The sequence below is a fragment of the Jaculus jaculus genome, chromosome 2 (assembly GCF_020740685.1).
Source record: "Jaculus jaculus isolate mJacJac1 chromosome 2, mJacJac1.mat.Y.cur, whole genome shotgun sequence".
Classification (NCBI taxonomy): domain Eukaryota; kingdom Metazoa; phylum Chordata; class Mammalia; order Rodentia; family Dipodidae; genus Jaculus; species Jaculus jaculus.
This window is the reverse complement of record NC_059103.1, coordinates 139,027,639-139,050,896: the sequence shown is the minus strand read 5'-3', so window position 1 is coordinate 139,050,896 and position 23,258 is coordinate 139,027,639. Positions and strand designations below refer to the sequence as shown.

General features: G+C 38.7%; 1 protein-coding gene and 1 pseudogene across 8 annotated transcripts in view; one reads left to right on the top strand and one right to left on the bottom strand.

Annotated features, from left to right (window-relative positions):
• The window catches only part of C2H8orf34 (chromosome 2 C8orf34 homolog), a 420,783-nt gene that overhangs the window by 67,719 nt on the left and 329,806 nt on the right, over window positions 1-23,258 (bottom strand). The window lies entirely within an intron of this gene.
• Window positions 15,382-16,554, top strand: LOC101603777 (annotated as a pseudogene).

Here is a 23,258-nt window from a genome sequence, read left to right as displayed (position 1 = left end):
ACACACTGTCTCTCTTTCTCTCTCTCTCTCTCTTTTTCTCTCTCTCTCAAATAAATAAATATTTATTTTTTAAATGTTCTAATGCATCTATCCTATGGTTAGCCAGAGTGGTAAACATGTACAGTTATTTCTCTGAGAAATCTGCCTTGCACTAGCTTTTCCTATAGAGGCAGACATTTCACGTAACCATTACTAAGTGTACTTTTCCTGTGATTGGTGGATTCTTTCAGCAGGGGAATAGGGCCTGGAGAGAGAGGCATCGGGATTAGCATATGAAAGAAGCCAGTTGTCAGAGGCTGAACTCCCTCTCCTACCAGGACTGCATAGAACAGAACAACACAGCATGCACAGGCAAAGCAGGTATGACGTAAATGACCTTCAAATAGCTGTGAGGCTGGTGGCCTAGTGTTTTGGAGTGGATGCTTTCCCTTAGCTCACTAGCCTACTCTCATTCTTTGGGAGTGCCTTTTTCCTTTTTTATTGAACTGTCGCTATTTCTATTACCTTACCATGTGTCCCTGGTGCATGTCATTGGCCTGGAAAACAAGAACCTGGAAATTACAGTAGGTCCTCCCTACTCAAACTTACATCTATACTATCATGTCGTCTATGTTATCTTAAAATTTCATGTAGAATTGCAAAGGAAGAATCTTGAGTGTTTTCTGCATTTCTCTCTCTTAAACATTCTAGAAATTCTCTGGGCAAATAGTTCAGCTTCATTTAACTGCACCATTGATTTCCTGTGGCCTGGAGAGTCTGCAGGATTCTGTGCCATGCTATATAGACTTATTCAAGTCTCAGGGCAATTTGGGTGGGTTGAGTTTACTTAAAATCTTCTTTGGCCTTAAGGACCCAATAACACCTGCTGTTCAACATTCCTATCCAGATTCTTAAAAGCCCTGTTTACATCAAAAAGCAATTTTATGCCTTAATACAACGTAATCATGAAAGACCACACTTGTCAACTTTACTCCCTGTTAGCAGGTTTGGGCTTATTTTCTACACTTTGAACTAAGGTAGCAATTTACTATAGATTTAGAAAAAACAAATGTCAAAGTAACACTTTTAGGATATACTCTTTCATTTCTAAGGTCAATGGGATGTTTTATTAGTTTACAGTATAATTTATGAGTTTGGTTTCTCTCATACCAAACTGTAATCCATGTACCTCTATAATTTTTAATCAGTTTGTTTAACCAAATTGCTGATGGCATTTGTGAAGTGACTGTTTTTTTTCAGTTAATGCATGCATAAAATTGCTTGAAAGAACATGGTACCCAAATGCTAGACATCAATCACAGGAATGGGAATGTGCACAGAATGTGGGAGGCTCATTCACAGAGCTTCCTGCTCCTGCACACCGCATAGCTTGACCTCCAGCAGCCACAGAAAAGCTTTGGCACCACTGACTGTGACGCTGTTCCTGGCTGGGACAGAACACACATCAGGAATGTCACGTGGGGGCCATGCATGACAGATCAAAGTTATTAGTCAATTTCTACAATATGGAACATGTTACACACACATCAGAATCCTCTTTATCATGTTAGAAGACATTCCATAAAGTAAGAATGTTTTGGAAACATCATTTCTATGACAGGGCCTCTCTGAGTCATAGGTAAAGTTCATCATCGGATTTGTAGAAGGACACATGAAACTTACCTGAGGCCTCTGGTTTTCTGTCTCCCACAGCTTTTACTTGGCAGGGATAGCAAGAGGCATGATGGCAATTAGTAACACGAAGTATCAGAATGGCTTCTCTGACACAAGGGTCTAACTCAGTCCTCCCTTGTAATCATATTAAACTGTTCTGACCTAAGGAGAGCTCTGCTCTTCTCTTGGGAAATTCATGTAAAAAGTCCATACTAAATAGTTTACATAATGGTTCTCATCTGAGAGAACCAAAACATATGTAGGGCTAAAATGATTTTACTCTCCAGTTCTTTTCTATGAGGCTTCATTTAGGAAATATGTGGGATGGGAGGGACATCTCAGGAACTTCGTTTATACTGCCTCTGGTGACTCATAGGGCACAGAGCATGTTCTCTCTAATGTGCTGAGCTTGCTATCCAGCACCCAGTGACCCAAAGGTGTCCTGCTTTGACAGAACAGCAATCACTCACTTTATCTAAGGGAATGTGTTTTTAATATCAAAGCACTGTGACCATAAAATACGCACTTTGTCATTTTCCTTTAAGCATTCCATCAAGAAGAAAATAACATGCAGAAGGACAGAGCTTTGCCAGATAGCATCATTTTTTAAATATCAACATTCTCTGGTGGATTGGGAGGAAATTAGATCCATACTATTTACAAAAAAAAAAAATATTACCTACAAATTTATGGACAGTTTCCTGATAATAAAAAAAAGCCCACAGTCTGATCTGAGGACTAAAGAGAAAGGCTGAGCTAAGCATATCACATAAAGTTAAAATTTAAAAACATTTTTTGTAGCTAGTTTGTCTCTCATCCATAGAGCATGGCATCCCACTGACATTTTATGTAAGATTGGAAAATCTTAGCGGCATATTACATGTGCAACTCTGTGGAAAACGCTCTGAGGACAGATGCTCCTGAGACAACCTTGTATCTTCCAGCCACGTCTCCACAGCTAAGTTTGCCAGGGATGCCAAAGTTGCCACTCATCAGCGTTTGCGGCATCACTCTCATTCTAACGTGGACTCTGATTATCAGTTGGGATGATGGTAAAAAGCACAACAACTAATCCTCTGGGGGAAAAAAAAAACTTAAGGCTCTTATTTGTAACTTTATTTTCTGATTTCTGTCATGTAACTATGTCTGCGTGATATCATTAAACAGAATTGGAGGTGGAAAGGCAAAACCACGTCCAGCACACTTCAAATGCCTTTTCTAACAATCAGAGCCAAGGACGTGATAAGGAATTAGTATAGAAGTGTAAGTTTTGCCAGGGGGACTAGTTAGGATGGCTTCAAAGAATTGGTGCTTCATGGAATTCTGAATGTAATAAACCATCAACATAAACACTCTATGGAAGGTCAGAGGAAGCAATTTTGATCACTAAAATAAAAAAATAAAAGAACTCTAAGAACTTTTGTATAGTTATATTTTTCCTCCAGAGAGCTTATTGGTTTCCTTCCCTCGGGAAGTTAGGAAAGACCAGAAGACTATTCACTGTTACCTGTCTGAAATGCCCATGAAGGTGGGGTTCCTCCTGTGAATCTATAAGGCAAGAACTGCAAGCACACTACAACATAAGAAACCTTAACCCTTTCATACTGTGATCTGAATGAAGCCTGTGCCATTGGTATATATCCGAAATTATATGAGGAATTAGGACATGATTATTTGTAGCATAACAAACTTTTAAATTCAAAGATAACAACACATATTTGTAAAATATTAACCCAGTTTAAGTTTTTCCAATTACTTCAGGAACAATCCTATAATGAAATAATTCATATATGTCCTTCAACCTCTATGATTTATTCAGACTTGGAAATGTGATGGTTAATTGGTTTTGTTTATTTCTTTCAGTATGGCCAAATAGTTCCAAGACTAACTTCATATTTTTCTGACAACTCTTGGTAAATCTAAATTCTACATAAAACCCAAGCTTAAGGGGCTGATTGGAATACTAGCCTCTAACCTGTCAATGTAATATGTAGTGTGTGCGAGACTTTTAACTTTTGGCTAAGGCCCTGCAGTAAACCACCTTATACAAACTACGTTGCTCTGTTAAGACTCAGCAAGTATTAAGTCCTTTGGCCTTTACTGTGTTTGCAGGTCCAAGGGTGAGCTCATCCATTCGGTCTTAATGTAAAGACAATAAGCCTCCTCTGGACTTCATTGCTGTCCTGGCAGTCATTTCTAATCCCTCCCTCCCATATTAAGACATGGTTCTACTTGAATCACCATGTAATTCAAATTACAGGCTCTGTGTTCTCTCTGGTCATAAGCCAAAGTATGTGGACTATGCTTATAGTAAGTATATACTGCTCGAGGAATTGTCATGTTACAATATGGGATAAATTATGATCATTGTTCCAGTTTGCTCAGGGGTCCACTAGCATTAAACACAATGTGAACGTCCAAAACACCAGCCATCCAATAAGTCTTCACAGTTGCTTCTGCCTTCTCTAATAACAGTTTGCTTTACTCTTCTTTTCTCCATGATGCCTGTCAGTGTGTGCTCAGGCAATTCTGGAGTAACAAGCTATAGCATAAATCCATAGGCTTTAAAGTACAAGAGAATGTATCTCGACTCTCAGGCCATCAATAACCAGCTCAGTGACTCTGGATGTGCTAACTTCTTGGGCTTCTATTTCTAATCTGAAGAAAATTGTGGGGGGGGGGGAATACACGTCTAGTTAGAAGACTATGAAAACCAGAGATAATGGCAATAAAGCTCCTAAATAATGCTTCAACACAAGAGGCACTGAATTCATAGACGTTAATGACAGTGACATAAGTAATGAACTCTGAGCAAAGGATCATACCCCAGGCCCTTCTGAATCTCCAAGAAAAGTGAGCCAAAACATACCAATCCACCCTAGTCATGTGACTTTTAGTACTTTTATGACTATGCATCACAAGCAGCCTCAAATGCTTTACGCTGATAGACTATACACAACACAAATTGTGTGGATAACCAAATTAAATGGTACAATTCAATGACACTAAGCACATTTACAATGATGGTACAATTATTGCCACTATCTTATTACTATATTTTTATTTCCTCCAAAGAAAACCTCAAACCCAGAAAGAAGTCACTCTCCTTTTTCCTTCCTCTGACCTTTAGCAACACCTCAGATGCTTTTTGTCTCTAAAAATTTTCATTTTCTAGATATTTGATAAAATGGGATTATAAAATATGTGACCTTTTGAGTGTGGCTCCTTTAACTTAATCTAGTGTTATGTTGACTTCAGGCTGAAGCATGTTTCAAGATGTCATTTCTCATTCATGAGTAATATTAGTTGTGTAGATATACCACCTTCTGCTTATCCTTTCATTTGCTCAAGACTATTGAGGTGTTTCTCTCTTTTAGATGTTATGAATATTGTTTGTTTTAACAATCCAATGAAAGTTTCCATTTGAACATCTATTATGTAATTCTTTTGAGTATATATCTGGGAATGGAAATGGTGATGATATGATAATTTTGTGCTTCACAGCTTTTTATCACTAAAATTTTCAAAGGAGAAATTTTAGAAACAAACTAGGAAATTACCACACAACTCAGGAATCTTCATAAGAAATGAAAATCCATGTCCACTGAAGGTCTTCCTTATAAATCCTCATAGCAACATTATTCAAAACAGCCATGTAGGGCTGGACAGATGGCTTAGTGATTAAGGCACTTCCTTGCAAAGGCAAAGGATCTGGGTTTGATTCCTCATGGCCTAGGTAAACCAGATGCACAAGGTGGTGTGTGTATCTGGAGCTTGTTTGAGGTGGCTGGAGGCCCTAGCCTGCCCATTCTTTCTCTCTCTTTCTCTCTCCCTGCTTCTTTCCTCTCTCATGCTACCTCTCTTAAATAAATAAATAAATATGTTTTTTAAAAAGCCAGGTACTAGAAACAATCTAAATATCCACCAACACATGCATGAACTCTGATGTAGCCAACATTGGAAGACCGCTGTCCATCACTTAATAGGATTGAACTACTGATGGCATGACAATACAGAACCTCCACAACATTAACATCTAAGGTTAAAAAAAAAAAAAAAAAGATCTCATGCTGTGTCACTCCACTTTCATGAAATGTCCAGAACAGGCACATCTATACAGACAATCAGTGGAGAAGTAAAAGCCTGGGGTTGGGAGTAGAAATGGCTAATAACTATAAAATGTCACTGGCCTGGTGAAAATGTCTTAAAACCAGATGATGAGGCTGATTTCACAATGTCCCTAACAGTTAAGGCTCCACACTATTGTCCCTTTATGGCCACCTTACCCAGCCATGCATCTTATCAGTGTTTTGCCCATTCAGCCGTTCATTGCTGCTAACTGCCAGTTTTAATCTCCCAATATTTCAGTCTATCTCATCCCAATTACTTCAAACATGGTCTTAGCTTCCAACTTGATTCAGTACAAAATTTGCCCAATACAAAATTGAGCCCCTTAGGCTTGAAGTTCTTTAACATCATGTAAGCCTGTCTTCATTTGTGTGAGCAGCCCCCATATTTTCTTCTCAGCCAATCTCAAGAGGTTTGAGTTATTCTGTCCAAAATGTTGTTGACATCATCCTTTCTGTCCATGTTTAGAATTTTCTTTCTTTGGCTATATCTCAAATGTTTCAATCCCTTTCTTCCTTCAGATTGTCTACACTGCAAGCAGGTTCCAATGGGAAACAAATACATGAATGATTTCACATTCTACCTTCACAAATCCCCTACCATACTCTTTCCTGACTTTTATACTAGACCCTGGAAAGAAGACACTTATCTTATGCTATGCTCTGAAGGTGTTCCCCCAAATCATATGATGCAACTCAATCACCATTGTGATAGTATTAAGAGGTGGACCCTTACAGGGCAAACAAATCATGGGAATGGAAAACTTATGGAAAAGAACCAAGGCACTTATAGAAGGGCATGAGTGAGTAAACTTTACCTTTCCATGTCTTCATGTATGGATGCAGTGGTCATCCTCCCTGGAGCATGGAATAGAAGACACCATGTGGAAGCATTTGAAACTAAGACCCTAACCATACATTCCTGCCGGTGTCTTGATCTTGGACATCTCACCCTCCAACTATGTGAAGAAATAAATGTATGCTTTAAATAAATTACACAGTCTTGAGTACCTTCTTGTAACAGCAGAAACAAAGTAAATGGACTCCTTTTTCACTCATTAATTCTTTAATGTATTGGAAACGTGATTATTTTTCCACATAAGTGTTGGGAAGTTTGTCTTTTTAGTCTACTAAGAGAAGAGGCAGTATAAACGAGAGAAAGACTTGTGAGTAAGTCTTGAAGTTAGGAATGCAGGATCAGTTACAACAGCCACATAGAATCCAGTGTGATTGTGGCAGATGGCTTGCATTGCAGAACATCTCAGTCTTCTATAAAAATCAGCCCCAAGGTACCATGAGATTCAAACAAAACAAACAAACAAAAAAAATGCAGGCAAATCGAGAATTGCAGAAGGTAATTTATTGGTGGAGTTACTGACAGAAGTGCAGTACTTGATGGCAGCAAGACCAGTGCCTGCAGCATAGGCCAGAGAGAGGTTTGTACTTATGGGTTTAGAACAAATGTGACATCATTCTGGTTGTAATGCACTTAGTTTATCTTGTCCTACTGAAGCCAGGCACATCTGCAGAGTCCGAGTCAGAGTCTGATTGCAAAACCCCATATGTGACTCTAGTGTTTTGTATGCTTATGGATGCCTGGGAAAGTATGTAAGAAAAAGCAGCTAGGATTCCTCTGGGATCACCATGGTGGTTATATCTGAAGATAGATGTAGCCACAGCAAATTGTGTCCACATAGTTAGTTATTTTAATGGTGGTATGGGGGCCTTAAACATTAGGCTGAGGGTGGCAAGGGTCTCCTGCATGACTCTGAGTATGACCCCATCATTTGCAATAGAGAAGAAACCAGCTGATCTGCTGATGACGTTGGGGACTTGATGGGCTTAAATTTGAATGGAGAACAATTTTAAGATTGGCATACACTAACCAGGGACCTTTGTTATTCTTGAGTAGGATGATGGTCTATAGAATAAGAGTCGTGAATAGCATGGAGAAATTGGTTGTTTTTGTTGTTGTTGTTTGGTTGTTTTTGTTTGTTTTTCTTTTGTTATTTTTGTTGTTGTTGTTGTTTTGTTTTTTGAGGTAGGGACTCACTCTTGCTCAGGCTGACCTGGAATTCACTCTGTATTCATAGGGTGGCCTTGAACTCATGGTGATCCTCCTACCTCTGCCTCCTGAGTGCTGGGATTAAAGGCATGCACCACCACACCTGGCTATTTTTTTTAATCATGTATTTTCCCAAGTGCAATTGCTTTTATAACCTTACTGAGATACAACTTAGAGATTATAATTCTGACCCATTTCAAGTATACGATTCACTGGGTTTGATAAATATCCTCAGTTGTGTAAACATTATCTTTATCTGGCCTAAATATATTTCATCACCCCAACACCCCTACATAGTTATCCATTGTCACTCCACACCCTGGCAGTGTCTTTTCTACTGAAAGTCTCTATAACTTTTCCTATTCTGGACATGTAGAATTGAAAATAAATGGCCAGAAAGGTACATGAAAATTTAGCATAAACATAGTACTTCCTCTTACAACTGTGTCACTAAATAATATTGAGTATTTACATAAAAGAATAAGTGATAAAAGTCAGGGAGAATATGAATTTTCCATTAAGAACAGAAAATGGAGGCTAGGTAAAGGGGTTGAAGATATGAGCATTGTGTTTTCCCTCAAGTAAGAGCTCCAAATAAGAAAGTTTAAAGTGCTTTCTGCCATGCAAGAGCTTTTGAAATTTGTTTTAGAAGCCCATTTTTTTTCCCTGCCTGTTCTGGAAGCACGTTTTAGATGTGCCTTATAAGTGCTAGGGCCACTTGATTTCTAGTATTATTTAAGCAAACTAAACCCCACTTTTATTTCTTTTTCTTTTTCTTTTTAGAGAGAGAGAGAGAAAAAAAATTGGCACACCAGGGTTCCAACCTCTGCACTCGAACTCCAGAATCTTGTGCCACCTAGTGGACGTCTGCAAACTTGCGCTTACCTCACCTTTTGTACATCTGCCTTAGGTGGGATCTGGGGAGTCAAACATGGGTCCTTGGGCTTCACAAACAAGTGCCTTAACTGCTAAGCCATCTCTCTATCCATAAACCTCATTTTTATACCAATGCAACACCATGGTGATGATGACACCATATCACATCTAAAACGTTAGCTTTGGAACTTCTTTTACTTAATTAGAAAATAAAATAAAAAATATCTAAAAATATTAAAACCAAAAAGTAAGGCATGGTGGAGCACAACTATAATCTTAGCTACTTAAAAGGATGAAACAGGAGTATCATAAGTTTGAAGCCATCCTGGGCAACTTAATGAAATGCTGTCTCAAAGCAAAAGTTACAAAATGGCTAGGAATCTTGCTCAGTGTCAGAATTCTTCTTGAGCATGTCCAAGGCTCTGAATTTGTTGCTTAGAATTGAAAAATTAAGTCCACAAATACATACAAAATGGAATTATTCAGGCCCACATCATCCTATAACCCCTAGCTATAAACAGACTTCAAATCTGGGAGGTCCCTAAGACACTGGCATAGCAGCTTTGAATTGCTGCTACAGGAGTTTTCATGCCGTGTTTGAGAGAGACAATTCTATTCCCGCTAGGATAATAGCAGTCTAGGGAAAATGCCTAAGGAAAAGCAACCAGACTACAGAGTCTGAGTGATTTTTCTTCCTTTGCTTCAATCTAACATTTCTTGAATATCTCCTCTTCTTGGCACTGGGAAAAGTGCTGAATATCATGAATTGAAGATGACTCATTATAACAGAAATCTATATTATATTTTATTATATTATTGGTTAAAATATCCTAGTGTTGATAATCACATCATAGATACTTCTGGACTTGTATCACACTGGAGAAAGATAATTCAGTTGATGATTTTACAAGCTACACTGCCATCTATTTGCTAAGATTCTAAAGACATTCAGAGAAAGTCTAAGGGAACTGCATAAAAGTCCATGACATATTCTCTCTGAATTTCTTCTCACATGCTTGAAATGAAGAAAACAATAATTCTAATGCATTGCTTGAAATAATATAAAAGCATTTTTAAACTGAAATGCTCATAGAATATGAATTACTGGCTTGAGAAACATGTTTAGAGATGTGGAAATTTTGCTTTGAAACTCACTGTTTTTACTGACTGTATGCAAACACATCAGAAGTCAACTATTTATTTGACATTTCTATGTGATGGCTCAGCAAACTTAGGAAACCACAGATAAAATGAGTACATTGTGTTTGAATTTCCAATGTACAAAATATAGTTCATTATGTTTCTTCCTTCCTTTTATGTCAACAGTTGTATGAACAAGCAGCTGGCCTAAAAAATGGATGACATTGGCCCCCTGTTGTCTCAGAGAGGTCAATAGTAAAGGGGATCTAAGTGTTGTGGCATAGTTGAGTATAAAATCTTAAATTAATTCCATTGTGTGAATAACCAATCCTCCAAGACAGAATTTCTTGCAGTTTCACAAAAAGTGAAATTGGTGTTTTATAAACCTTGATTAGGAGCAATATAGTTAAAATTTAATGTTCATTAAAAATTAAAGATGGGGGCTGGAGAGATGGCTTAGCCGTTAAAGTGTCTGCCTATGAACCTAAGGACTCATGTAAGCAGGAAGCACAAAGGTGAGGCAAGCACAAGGTCGCACATGTCCACTAGGTGGCACAAGTGTTTGGAGTTCCATTGCTGTGGCTGTGGCCCTGGCATACCAATTCTCTCTTTCTCAAAAAAAAAAAAAAAATTAACAATTAAAACTGGGCTGGGGAGCACTTGGGAGGCAGAGGTAGTAGGATCACCATGAGTTGGAGGCCACTATGATACTACATATTGAATTTCAGGTCATCCTGAGCTAGACTGAAACCCTACCTCACACAAAACAAAAAAGATAGGCTGGGCAGATGGTTCAGTGGTTAAAGGTGCTTGCCAGTCTGTGTTTTTCCAAGCATCTATGTGAAGCTAGATGCGCAAAGTGGTGTATGTCTAAGTTTGTTTGCAGTAGTAAGAAGTCCTTGTGTACCCAAATTTATTCTCTCTCTCTCTCCCTCTTTTCCTTTCTCTACTTATAAGTAAGCATATTTATTTTAAAAATTAAAATAACAAGGACTGGGTAGGTGACTCTGCAGGTTGTAGCAGTGGCCATAAGCATTGGGGCTTATGTACCTGAGATTTCCTGAGTTACATTCTGCAGGACTTACACATAAACACCTGGGTGTGGCCATGCACATTTGTAAACCCAATCCAGTGGGAAGCGGAGATCAGAATAGCCCTGGGGCTCACACAAAAGGCAAGCTCCCGAATCAGTGAAAGATTCAATATCAAAGAAACACGCTGATGAGCAGTGGAGGAGGAACACTCAATGTTCTCCTCTGGCCTCTGTGTTCACACACCCGTACGTGTACACATCTGCACATACACATATATAACGTCCACACACCAAATACTATACATGCAAACAAAAGAATTAAGGTACTAAAACTAGCTAAAGTCTATCCTTAAGTATAATAGACTTAAGAATTTCTAACAATTGTTTCTTCATAATATATTGCACTAAGGTTTTCTTTTTTTCTCTTAAGTTGAAGAGTAACTGAATGTTGTAGTCAGATATTTAATTAAATTCATAAGGGCTGAATTTATCCGATTTACTTGCAAATTATTTAAAGTATAAGAAATTGTAACTATAGCCTCTTTGTCTAATCTTACCAGTTTTCAAAAAAAGTTAATGGGCTTTTGTTTAATGTAATTGGATGTGTTTAATCCTTACATGAATTTTTCAGACTTTTAGAAAGCATTCAAAATTCCCAAGATGAATTTCCCTATAAAGAAAACTGTTTTATAGATCTCCAAATTAATGAGCCCTAAAAGTAGTTAACAAAATGACAAAGTAATCACATGATACAAAAGGAACAAAAAGTTGAACAGTTTGCTAGAAATCTATAAGAAAATAATTATTCAATTTCAGAATAACCCAAAAGGTATTAAGTTCAAATTTTGTATACAGAGAGATAAACCCTGTTTTCAAAGTAAATCACATGCATAAGTGTTGTGGCGGTGACAGAACACCAGAACTGCTGTGGGGAGGGGCAGCGGTGCTAAGACTGCATTTCCCAGGCACAAGCACATACCACTGGGCATGTGGAAGATGAATGATTAGAATCTCAGTAGTTACCTATGGCTTTGGAGGGTGATGATGTACCAATAACACTGTACCATTAGCTGATGTTATTTCTGAAAGGATTTCTCCATCTGAAAATGGAGGTAAATCTACCTCACATTGAAACTGAGCAATTTTAAATATGCTCTTTTAAGTACCACTATTAAAGTGACATACTCCAAAAGCTATGAGCCATTATCAGTTAATTTCTCCTTCTGCATACCTTTCAAGATATCCAGTAGTGGCCCTTATGCATAAAATGTACCTTGTCCCCAGATGGGAATATCTGGGACAGCAGTTTGTGGAGAAATATATTCCAGTGCAGTATGCACAGAGATGCCCAAGTGGCGCATGTGACTGCCTTGACCTTAAGTTAAAGCAGGGGGAATGAGGGTGGTTCCAGCTTCTTGGATTAGTTGACTTGGAGATCTGTGGTACTATTCTATGAGAGGAGTTTCAGGAGTAGGGAAAAATCCTCCTCCAGAAGAAAGGGGTGGAGAGACAAAGAAATTTGGGGCTTGGAAGCTATGTTGGGCATGAGAAAGACTTAAAACAGAACCAGAGGCAATCAAAGCATTATTGACTCCCAGCGCAGACTTAGCCTCAGAGGGCTCGGCAGCAGGAAGTCAGAATAGAATGAAATGGCATTCCTGGTACTGAGCAATGACTTGTACTTCCAAGAGCTGTGTACGATTTGCTCTCATTTTAGAGACCTCTTGTGGTAGGTCACCTAGATTGGGACATTTGTGTTATTTCCTTCTTGAAGGAAACTATTTCTCAAATTTGCCTACTAAATTTTGATTATATTTTCTTGTCATTATTTGACATTTGTCTCCTGAGGCATTAAAGGTTTTACATTTCCATGACAAAGTGATTTTTCCAGAAATGCCTTACTATTGGAATACAAATACTTTCTTAATAAACACTTTAAAACCATCTGTGAAAATTAAAGAGGATATGAAGAAGTTCCAAATTCAGATTTAACTAAGATAAATACAGACACTTGATTCACAATTCTTATGAAATACAGCTTTGTTCTACTTGTGACATCATGGAAAGATATTCATTTACAAAGTACTCACCTTCCTTTTTACAAAGAAGTTTGTGTTATTTCTGGGTCAACATACTGAACAAGATTACTGGAAGTTAAGACTTCATTGTGACTCTAACTTAGGAAATTCTTCTAAATAGTACTTAAGTTTTATTGCTGAAATAAAAATAACTAGATAAAATGCTTTTATATAAATGAACCAAGTTATGTTCCAAAGCTGATGAATACTTTCCGGTATTCTGGTAAAAAAAAAAAAAAAAAAAAAAAAAAAAAAACAACTTGACACACATCTCTTGGCAGATCAAAATGTTGAACTTTGCCTGGAGCAGTAGCACATGCCTTTAATCCCAGAACCTGGGAGGTAGAGGTAAAAGGATTGCTGTGTATTTGAGGCTAACATGAGACTACATAGTGAATTCCAGGTCAGCCTGGGCTACAGTGAGACACTACAGGGACGAAGCAAAAGAACAATGTTGAACTCTGCCTGGCATGGTGGCATATACCTGCAATCCCAGAACTCAAGGAACAAGTAAAGGAGGATTATGAGTTTAAAGCCAACCTGAGCAGCACAGTTAGACACTGCCTCAATACAGCAAAAACAAACAAACAAAAAACAGCAAATGAAAAAAAAAAAAACAAAAAACTAAACCTATACTGAAATGTACAATATATAAGAAGTCATGTTTCAAGACTGAGACAAAGAACAGCTAGCTATTGATAGTTTCTTTGACTTTGCAAGGTAAGGTTGAATTGGAGGATTTGTTTTCTACATATTAAAATGAAAAATCTATAATGACTAAAGCAGAAATAACGCAGTGCTTCTCAGAAGTCAATTATCCAGTGTTCAGATGACAAGAGTGCATGAATTAGCAGAACCCAGAATTGGGTCATCTTGAGACAGGGGGCTGGCTGTCTGATCTGGCTTTTTGATGTTCAGAGAGGCTCATGAAAATTCATCACATCACATTGAATTTTGGCTTTTTTCATCTATAAATTGTGTAACAATGTTTAATGCCCAGCAAAAGTGTTATAAGTCATTATAAGTTATCTATCAAAAATGAAGATTGGGCTGGATAGATGGCTTCATGATTAAGGCGCTTGCCTGTGAATCCTTAGAACTCATCTTCAAATCTCCAGGTCCCTTGTAGCATTCACAGAGGCTGAAAGCCCTGGCACACCAACGCTTGTCTCTCCTCCCTCTCTCTCTCTCTCTCTCTCTCTCTCTTAAAATAAAAAAAAAAAATTTAAAAAAAGAAGAAGATTGTCAGATTGGCTTAGCGGTTAAGGAGCTTGTCTGTGAAGCCTCAGAACTCACGTTAAACTCTCCAGGTCCCAGGTAAGCCAGACACACAGTGAAGCAAGCATGCAAGGTTACACGTGCACACAAGGGGATGCACACATCTGGAGTTTCATTGCAGTGGCTGAAGGCCCTGGCACTCGAATTCTCTCTCTCCCTCTCCCTCTTGCTTTCTTACTCTAGAGTTAAGAAAAAAAAAAAAAAAAGAAAGAAGGAAAGATTGAGGGGCTGCAGAGATGGCTCAGCAGCTAAGGCACAGGCCTGAAAATCCTAAGGACTTTGGTAGGATGCCCCCATACCCAGGCAAAAGCCAGATGCACAAGGTGGAATGTGTGTCTGGAGTTCATTTGCAGTGGCCCATTCTCATTCTCTCTCTCTCTTCCTCTCTCTCTCTCTCTCTCTCTCTCCCTCTCTAAAATAATAAATAAAATGTAAAAAACAAAGATTGAATAAATAAAAGTTATGACATTATTTTAGGAGTAAATTAGAATGGAAAGAAAAACTCTCAGATAGCTTGTATTTTGATTGTTTCATAAAAGCATGTGTGTTGAGTTGAGTAGGCCTCCTCCTCCAAACACTCTAACATGCCAAGCCATGTTGCTCCAGGGCCAAAGCCACCAAACCAAGTGACCTGGCCTGAAACCATTAAAACTGTGAGCAGAATAACAACTGATTCATCTTGAAGTTGGTTTATCTCAAGTATTTGTTATTGTGACCAAAATCTATTTAACATAGATGTACTCTCCAAAACAAAGGGCACAATAAATTTTATATGAAAACACATTATTACTTCCTTATCTCACAGCAAATAGTGTAATTAAACTCAAAATTGATTGAAGAGTTCATAAGAAAAATGCAGGGCTGGGGAGTTGGCTCAGTGTACAAAGTGCTCACCACGCATGCTTGACCACCTGGATTCAGGTGCTCAGAGCCCAGGCTCAAAAGCTGGACATGAAGCAGGCAGTAGGCAGGCGGGCGGGTGGCCAGCAGGCAAGCGGGGAGGGAATGGCCAAGCAGAGAGAAAGCCAACGAGGGTGGCCAGGTCCCAAGGGCAGCGGAGATTCCTCAGGTCCCTTCGAACCCCTCCCTGGAGCTCACAGCACCTGCAGCATCCAACTCCAAGGGAGTACCATGGCCTTGTTGCTGAAGGTGGATCAATAAATGAAGCTTAAGAGATGACGTTTGGAGGAGAGGACCAAACAGAATGCTTTCTATCCCACGTCTTATGCAGGAGAGCCCCAGAGAGACCTCTGAGGACACATTAGTTCACTGACAGCTGGAAGTCCCCTCAACCCAGCAACGTCCCCACCCCTGGATGGACGCTGCTGCTGAGCCTGTCCTTATTGATTCTTTCAGGGAGTGGATCACAAGTGAGGCAGAAGACTTGGTAGCAATTTATTTTTCCCAAAAAAGCTGTTAGAAGTTTATAGCTTTAAAAAAATATATATTTATTTATTTGAGAGCAACAGACAGAGAGAGAAAGAGGCAGATAGAGAGAGAGAGAGAATGGGTGCGGCAGGGCCTCCAGCCACTGCAAACGAACTCCAGATGCGTGCATCCCCTTGTGCATCTGGCTAACATGGGTCCTAGGGAATCAAGCCTCGAACCGGGATCCTTAGGCTGCACAGGGAAGCGCTTAACAGCTAAGCCAATTCCCCAGCCCAGAACCTGATAGCTTTTTGAAGGAACCAATTCTAAACATCCATGACTGAACTCACATCCACTCAGACATGAATCTTCCAGGCCCCGACCCCACCCTTCTCATCAAGAGTCACGATGGATCGATGGTCCCACTTACAAGAAGCACAGGTTGCATAAGAGGGAGGAAGCCTTCCAGGGAACTGAGGGGTTTGTGATGGCCAGCGAGGTGCTGAAGAGCACCAGCAGTTGGTGGACATCGTTGAGAACGTGAAACCTAAGATCAGGCTGCTGATTGAGAAGTGTAACAGGGTCAGAATGTGGGTACAGCCCTTGACTCCCAGTATAGAAGATGGGAACAACTTTGGGGTGTCTATTCAGGAAGAAACAGTTGCCGAGCTAAGAACTGTTGAGAGGGAAGCTGCATCTTCTCTGGACCAGATTTCTAGATATTATATTTAAAAAGCCAAATTGGTTTCTAAAATAGCTAAATATCCCCATATGGAGGGCTACTGCTGCACTGTAACAGAGACTGATGAGAAATACATCAGCCTCTGGGTCATCATATCAGAGCTGGGGAATCAATATTTCACTCTACATGACATGATCCTGAAAAATATTGAGATCAAACGGCCTCGGAGCAGCAATGCAGAGACACCCTACTGAGGTCAGAGCCAGGGCCAGGGCCAGGGGACTCTGCAAGTGGCTCAAGACCCACATTGCCTTGGTTTGCTTCCTGACCATGGTGGTGGGGAAACTGACCAGAAATAGTAATCACACCCCCCTTTTTTAGTTAGAGCCTAATGAAACTCTCATCTACTTCTGTAACGTGTTTACCTCTTTTTTCAGGACTCAGGAACTCTTCTGCTTCCTTCCCTAATACCCCACACCAAGCCTGTCCTAATTTCTGGAGAACTCCAGGTTTGTGCAAGATACTGGCACAAGAATATTCATGTTTCCTCTTCCCGCCTCTCCTCCTTCCTGTGACATAGGTCTTGTGTTTGTTTTGTTTTTCGTTTTGATGACCAGCTGTTTTAAAGCTGGGGAAACAGGGCTGGAGACATGGCTTAGCGGTTAAGCGCTTGCCTGTGAAGCCTAAGGACCCAGGTTGAGGTTCGATTCCCCAGGACCCAGGTTAGCCAGATGCACAAGGGGGCGCACGTGTCTGGAGTTCGTTTGCAGTGGCTGGAGAACCTGGCTAGCCCATTCTCCCTTTCTCTGTCTGTTGTTCTCAAATAAATATAAATAAAAATAATTTTTTTTTTTTAGAAAGCTGGGGAAACAGAGAAATTTCTAGGTGTTTGTTAGGAGCTGGAGTAGCAGGGGTGGAGGGAACATAACTCTGTTGCCAGGCTAGTGTCTCTTGCTTCTGTGGGACATTGTACTCTCCCTGCCACAGTTGCCCTAGGGAATGACTTAGGACTTCCCGTCTACATACATCCCATCTTGAACTCGATCATGACAAGGAAACTTTAGACCTTCAGCCAAGTCCCTAGCTCCTTAGAATGTTTTTATAATTTGGATTTTCACATACATATGTGTAACACATGTACATACATATAAGGACATACATGCCTCCTGACCCAAACATAACCCTCCTTTCCTTTGTCCCCTTTCCCCAGGCCCTGCCTCTCTCTCTGCCACACACACACACACACACACACACACACACACACACACACACACACCTTTCAGCTGTTGATAGTTATCTTAGACATCATCCTCCCAGGCAAAAATCCCAGGTTCATCCTCCTTTCTGATAATGTAGCCGCTTGGTGCCCAGGATAAGTTGGAGGAGAACCAGGAGCCAAGAAGCAGAGAACTGACAAAGGCGTCCTCCTCTGGTACTCAGGTTCTTCGTGGTGGGTTGCGAAAGCTGGTTCTCTGACTCCTGCTTGCCTCCTCCCAGGCCAGTGGCTTTGAGGTGGGTTATGGGAAGCCGTGAGCTCCAGATGCTGCTGCTCCTTGTTATGCTTTCCCCTTGGGAAATGGTTTTTTTTTTTGTTTTTGTTTTCGTTTTTGTTTTTTTTTTAATTTATAGTATTGTGCTTCCAGGGAAAGCAGTAATTTGTGTATGCGTGTGTGTGTAAATACGGTGCACAAGTCAAACCCGTAGAAGAGTTGCCTCTCGAATCTTTCAGAGATATCACTTGTTATAGCTTTTGTTTAAACCCTTACCGACCCCTAGCTTTCTATATTTGTCCTCTAAGGAGAGTTCATGTCTGCAGTCTACCTGCTAGTGACTCTCAGTGTCTATTTCTGACTTTTATTCTCCTCTTGTCTCTGTCTTCCAATCATATTTCCACCTGGGATGCATCCTTTTTATTTCCAGTGTTCTACGAAAAGGAGTCAGGCTACTCTCTTGCCATGAAGAGTACTCAGTAACAAACCAGTGGCATTTCACTTGGGTAGCACTCCTACCCACTCCTCAGATCCCTTCCAGCTAAAGTGCTTCCCTCCTACCACCATGTGTTTCTGTTTTCATTTTTGTTTGATAGTCCTACCACCCTTGGTAAATATAAATGTAATGTAAAATTCCTTACCATATCAAGAAATTATTAAAATACAGGTACTTTGACCTCTTTTTAAAGCCCTCCCACAAAAAAATGCTGGACACTATAATGAGTGCATGCAATCCCAACATGCATACTGTGAGAAGGGAAGCAGAGAGAGCAGAATCCATTGGAAGTTCATGGATCAGCTTTCCTGGAACACAGAGCAATGGATAAAGAAGGACCCAGATTCAAATGAAATAGAAGGTGAGCACCAACACCAAAGTTGTTTTCTGACCTTCATATTGCCTACCTGCCCCCACTCCCATACAAGAACACACTTGCACACACACCCCCTACACACACATGCACACACACATGCACAAACACCTCATACCTATATGTATTCATACACACACATGAACACATAAATCATACCCATACACACATGCACACACACATACACATACCTCCTACTCATACACACACATACATGCACCAAAAAGGAAAAATGCAAAAACAATATTAGATGAATGTTTACCTCACATTAGATGGGGAAAAGTATGTGTAAAAAGAACAAAAAGGGCTGGAGGGCTGGCTTAGCAGTTAAGGCATTTGCTCGTAAAGCCAAATGACCCAGGTTCAATTCCTTGGGACCCACATTAGCCAGATACACAAGAGGGCGCATGCGTCTAGAGTTTGTTTACAGTGGTTGGAGGCCTGGTACACCCATTCTCTCTCTCTCTTTCTCTCTCTCTCTCTCCCTCTTTATCTGTCAAATAAATAAATAAAAATATTTTTAAAAGAACAAAAAAAATGGGCTGGAGAGATGGCTTAGCAGTTAAGTGCTTGCCTGTGAAGCCTAAGGACCCCGGTTCGAGGCTCGGTTCCCCAGGTCCCACGTTAGCCAGATGCACAAGGGGGCGCACGCGTCTGGAGTTCCTTTGCAGAGGCTGGAAGCCCTGGCGCGCCCATTCTCTCTCTCTCCCTCTCTCTCCTTCTCTCTCCCTCTATATGTCTTTCTCTTGTGTCTGTCGCTCTCAAATAAATAAATAAAAAATTTAAAAAAAAGAACAAAAAAATCATAAAAGTACAGCATCTGTATAATAAATTTTTTTATTATAGTAAACACCAAAAGAAGAGTTACTAACAATACACAGATGACCAGCAGTACAGAAAAAAATTATAAAAAAGAAATACACAAGTCTAATAAATATATATTAAGAAGTATTTATTAGTAATCAAAGAAATAGAAAGCCAAAAATTAAATATTCCATTTTTGACTTATGTATGTGACCAAAAATTCTGGGAGGTCTTAAGTTGTTACTTTGACTTACACATTTGAAGGGAATACTTAATCCTGCTAAGAGTTGGGGTTCCTGGCAGACATGTCCAACAGACGTCTTCCACAGAATAGTACTTTGAAGTAGTTGTGGGCTTTGACATTCTGGGGTAGTGCTGGGGCACCATCGATAATTTTTCTGTGCAATTGTTCTCTCAAAAATTCCTTCCAAACCCCAAATCTCAAGCCAACTAAGTCAGTGTTTTCCATCCATCCCTTTTCACATCAAAATAAACATAGAAAATTAATACTTGTACAACACATCACGGAGCCTGGAATGAACCCTTTCCATGGAGGTTACCCAAAGGGCTGCAAAGCCACGGCCTCCACACTACGGCCATCAGGTCCTGATCATTAGCATCCTGGGACAAACTACTTGGGATTTTAAGAAGTCCATAAATGTGTATGCTTCCGAAGGAAAAACAGCCTGCATACAGCCTTTTATATAATACAAAATCATTTTCTAAGCTGAAGAAAAAGATAACTATGTAAGCAAAACTGTTTCATGAGAATTTAGTGCTATTTCATCCTTGCTAAGGGACTCAATATTAATTGAATATGTTTGCTGGGGCGTGTCCTGAACAACGTGTAATAGCATTTACTTCATAGCACAAACCCATATGCATTGCTCTCTTCCTCTTCAACTTTTTATAAACCAATCAAATAAAAATGTGCATCAGCTAACTCCAGCTTCATAGAGAATTAGCCAGAACTTTAAAATGTTTAAAATGTCAAAATACATTTTGTTTGTCACTTGTCTGTATGTGTGTATATATATGTATATATATATATATATATATATATATATATATATATATATATGCATATATATGCTAATGGACTCATAGTGGGGATTACAGGGCATCATACATTTCTTGAGTATTACCTACCTAGAAATCAATTCATACATATTTGATCATTCCCCTATTACATTACCTTAAAAACAAAGGGAAAAATTTAACTGAGCTCAAGAAATAAGGTCATACTTTTACTAAGGTAGAAATGATAAAATTATATAAAAAGACTGAATTAATTAGCAAAGCCATAACCAATATTAAAGTATTTACTAGGCTATATTTCACCATCTTAGGCCATTTTGTCCTGTGCAGATTTGACATTTAGAAATTACATTTTCAAAATTTATACTTGTTTTAAAAATAATATTTGCATAGGTATGGGCTAATATTTCCTCTTCAATGTTTTAGAAATCAACAGACCTGAAATGTCAAAATGAAAAATTCCACCAATCCTAAAATTTGGTTAGATAGCTTGCTTACTATAGCACCTAGTTTCAAGCAGTTTTATTGGCATACTGGATCTGAGTCATAATAGCCAAGCAAATTCCACAGGCTAAAAGGCCGGGGGAGGAGTGTTTACTTTTAGAAAAATTGAATAAAAAAACCCTTTAGGGTTGAACAAAATGGCTATAAGTGACCCTACTTAGCATATAATTTATCCCTACAATTCCCTGACAGAAATGTTTCAGCACTATGTTTCTAAAGAAAAAATTCACCATAATTTATTACTTCTATTTAGTGATGTGATAATGAACTTTCATTCCTTTTGTTTTTCACTTTGTGACAACACAAATTGAAATATGCTTAAATTCTATAAATGCTAACTATCTATCTTTCCACACTAGAAAAAGCTATTATAAGAAAAAATGTAGCCTTTTCATTAAGCTATTTGGTCAACAACTACTTAAACCAATACACAGAATTATAGGCCCTCTAAAATATGTACAGCAATTTACTTGCCATTATATAATATTTGATTGTGTAACAGGCATTTGGAAGATGTGACACTATAAACAAAAACTAGAAAGTGAAGATGATAAAACAGCCTAATTTTTGTGGTCTAGAATTGTGTGTGTTAAGTTTTAGTAGGAAACAAGGAATGAAAGAGGAGAATCAAAGTCAAAGTTAAAAAAAAAAAAACTAGCATATTGGTCTGCTATTCATATTTTTATGTTGAAAATCCATAGGTACATTTATTATATTGCTTTCAACTCTTAAATTATCATCTTCAAATGTTTCATTCTTTCTATGAATGACTTGCAAAAAGGGTTAAAGATCTAGGAAAGAGAAAATGAGAGAAAGAGAAAAAGGGAGAAGAATGAATCTCCGAGGCATACATACTATCTGACCTGAAAGTAATATACAGGCTTCTGGAGAACAGATCTAAAGACTCTTATATGTAACGTGAATATTATTTTTTTTACTCATATGATTTCAGCAGATTGCAGAACTTTCCTTAAGTCTCTTAAGTCCTAGCAATCAATGTTCATTGTATGTAGTGGAATTCCTCTTTAATATAATTCCCCAAGGCAACCAGGATTTAACATAAGAGGATTCTACTCTACTAATTAACATTCACATGGGGAAAAGAAACAGAGAGACTCTCTGCTGACCTATGCACTGCATTTGATGAATAATTTTTTAATTAATAAAAAAATAGTTCATCAGATTCCTTCCTGTATAAAGAAATTTAATTTAGGAACAATGTCCTTCCTATTCAAACTCTCTCAACTATAGAGCAGTTGTATGTGTTATAGGAGATATGAACACTACTGTTTCTTTATGTTCAAGTCTTCTTATTAGAGCTACTAGATAAAGACTAGTATATTTAGGTCTTACCCAAATTCATTCACTTTTAAGTCTCTATGCATAGAACTGTAAGAAAATGTTTGGAAAATTCCAATTCCAGAGAGGTCCAAATCTGAATACTTATGAATAGAAGAGACAGGACTTAGGAAAGGGTGAAAAATAAAACATCCATTTTTCCTTAGTGTATCAAAAAACGAGATGCTTCATTTACTATTGGATGATGCACAATAACCATTAGTGGGCAGACATAACACTAATCAAACTTGGCTTCCAATCCAGATCATTCCAGAGTCACCATACTCTCCAGCACCTGGATGAAGTTGGACACAGCAAACGTGTTTGGCATGCATTGCTTTCCTTTTGTGATTATGGACAGCCAACAAGAAGCTTGTCAGTACAGACCATTAAATAAAACAAATACATTAGCAAAAATAAAAATGTCAGTAAGACAATGAAGATAAAATGGTTTTCGATTTATCTTTTTATCTTTGCCCTTTATCCATACATTTACCTAATAACTTTAAAACAAAATATAAGATTTAAGACGAAAAGATCTGTGAGGTTTGCTTAGCTTTCTTGATCTTCTCTCTCTCTCTCTCTTTCTCTCTCTCTCTCTCTCTCTCTCTCTCTCTCTCTCTTCAAGTTATAATAAAATCTTAAGCTGGAAAGAAAGAGAGAGAAAGAAGGAAGGAAGGAAGGAAAGAAAGAAAGAAAGAAAGAAAGAAAGAAAGAAAGAAAGAAAGAAAGAAAGAAAGAAAGAGGAAAAGAAAGAAGGAAAGAAGAAAAAGCAAGCTGTGGGCATTCTGAAAGTTAAACAATCATTTTTATTCAAACCTTAGCAATTATTGGTCTTAAGCATGTGTCTATTATATATGGGCGGCTAACCAGTCAGGGTGAATACTTGCTACTTAATATTTCCTCCTGAAGATT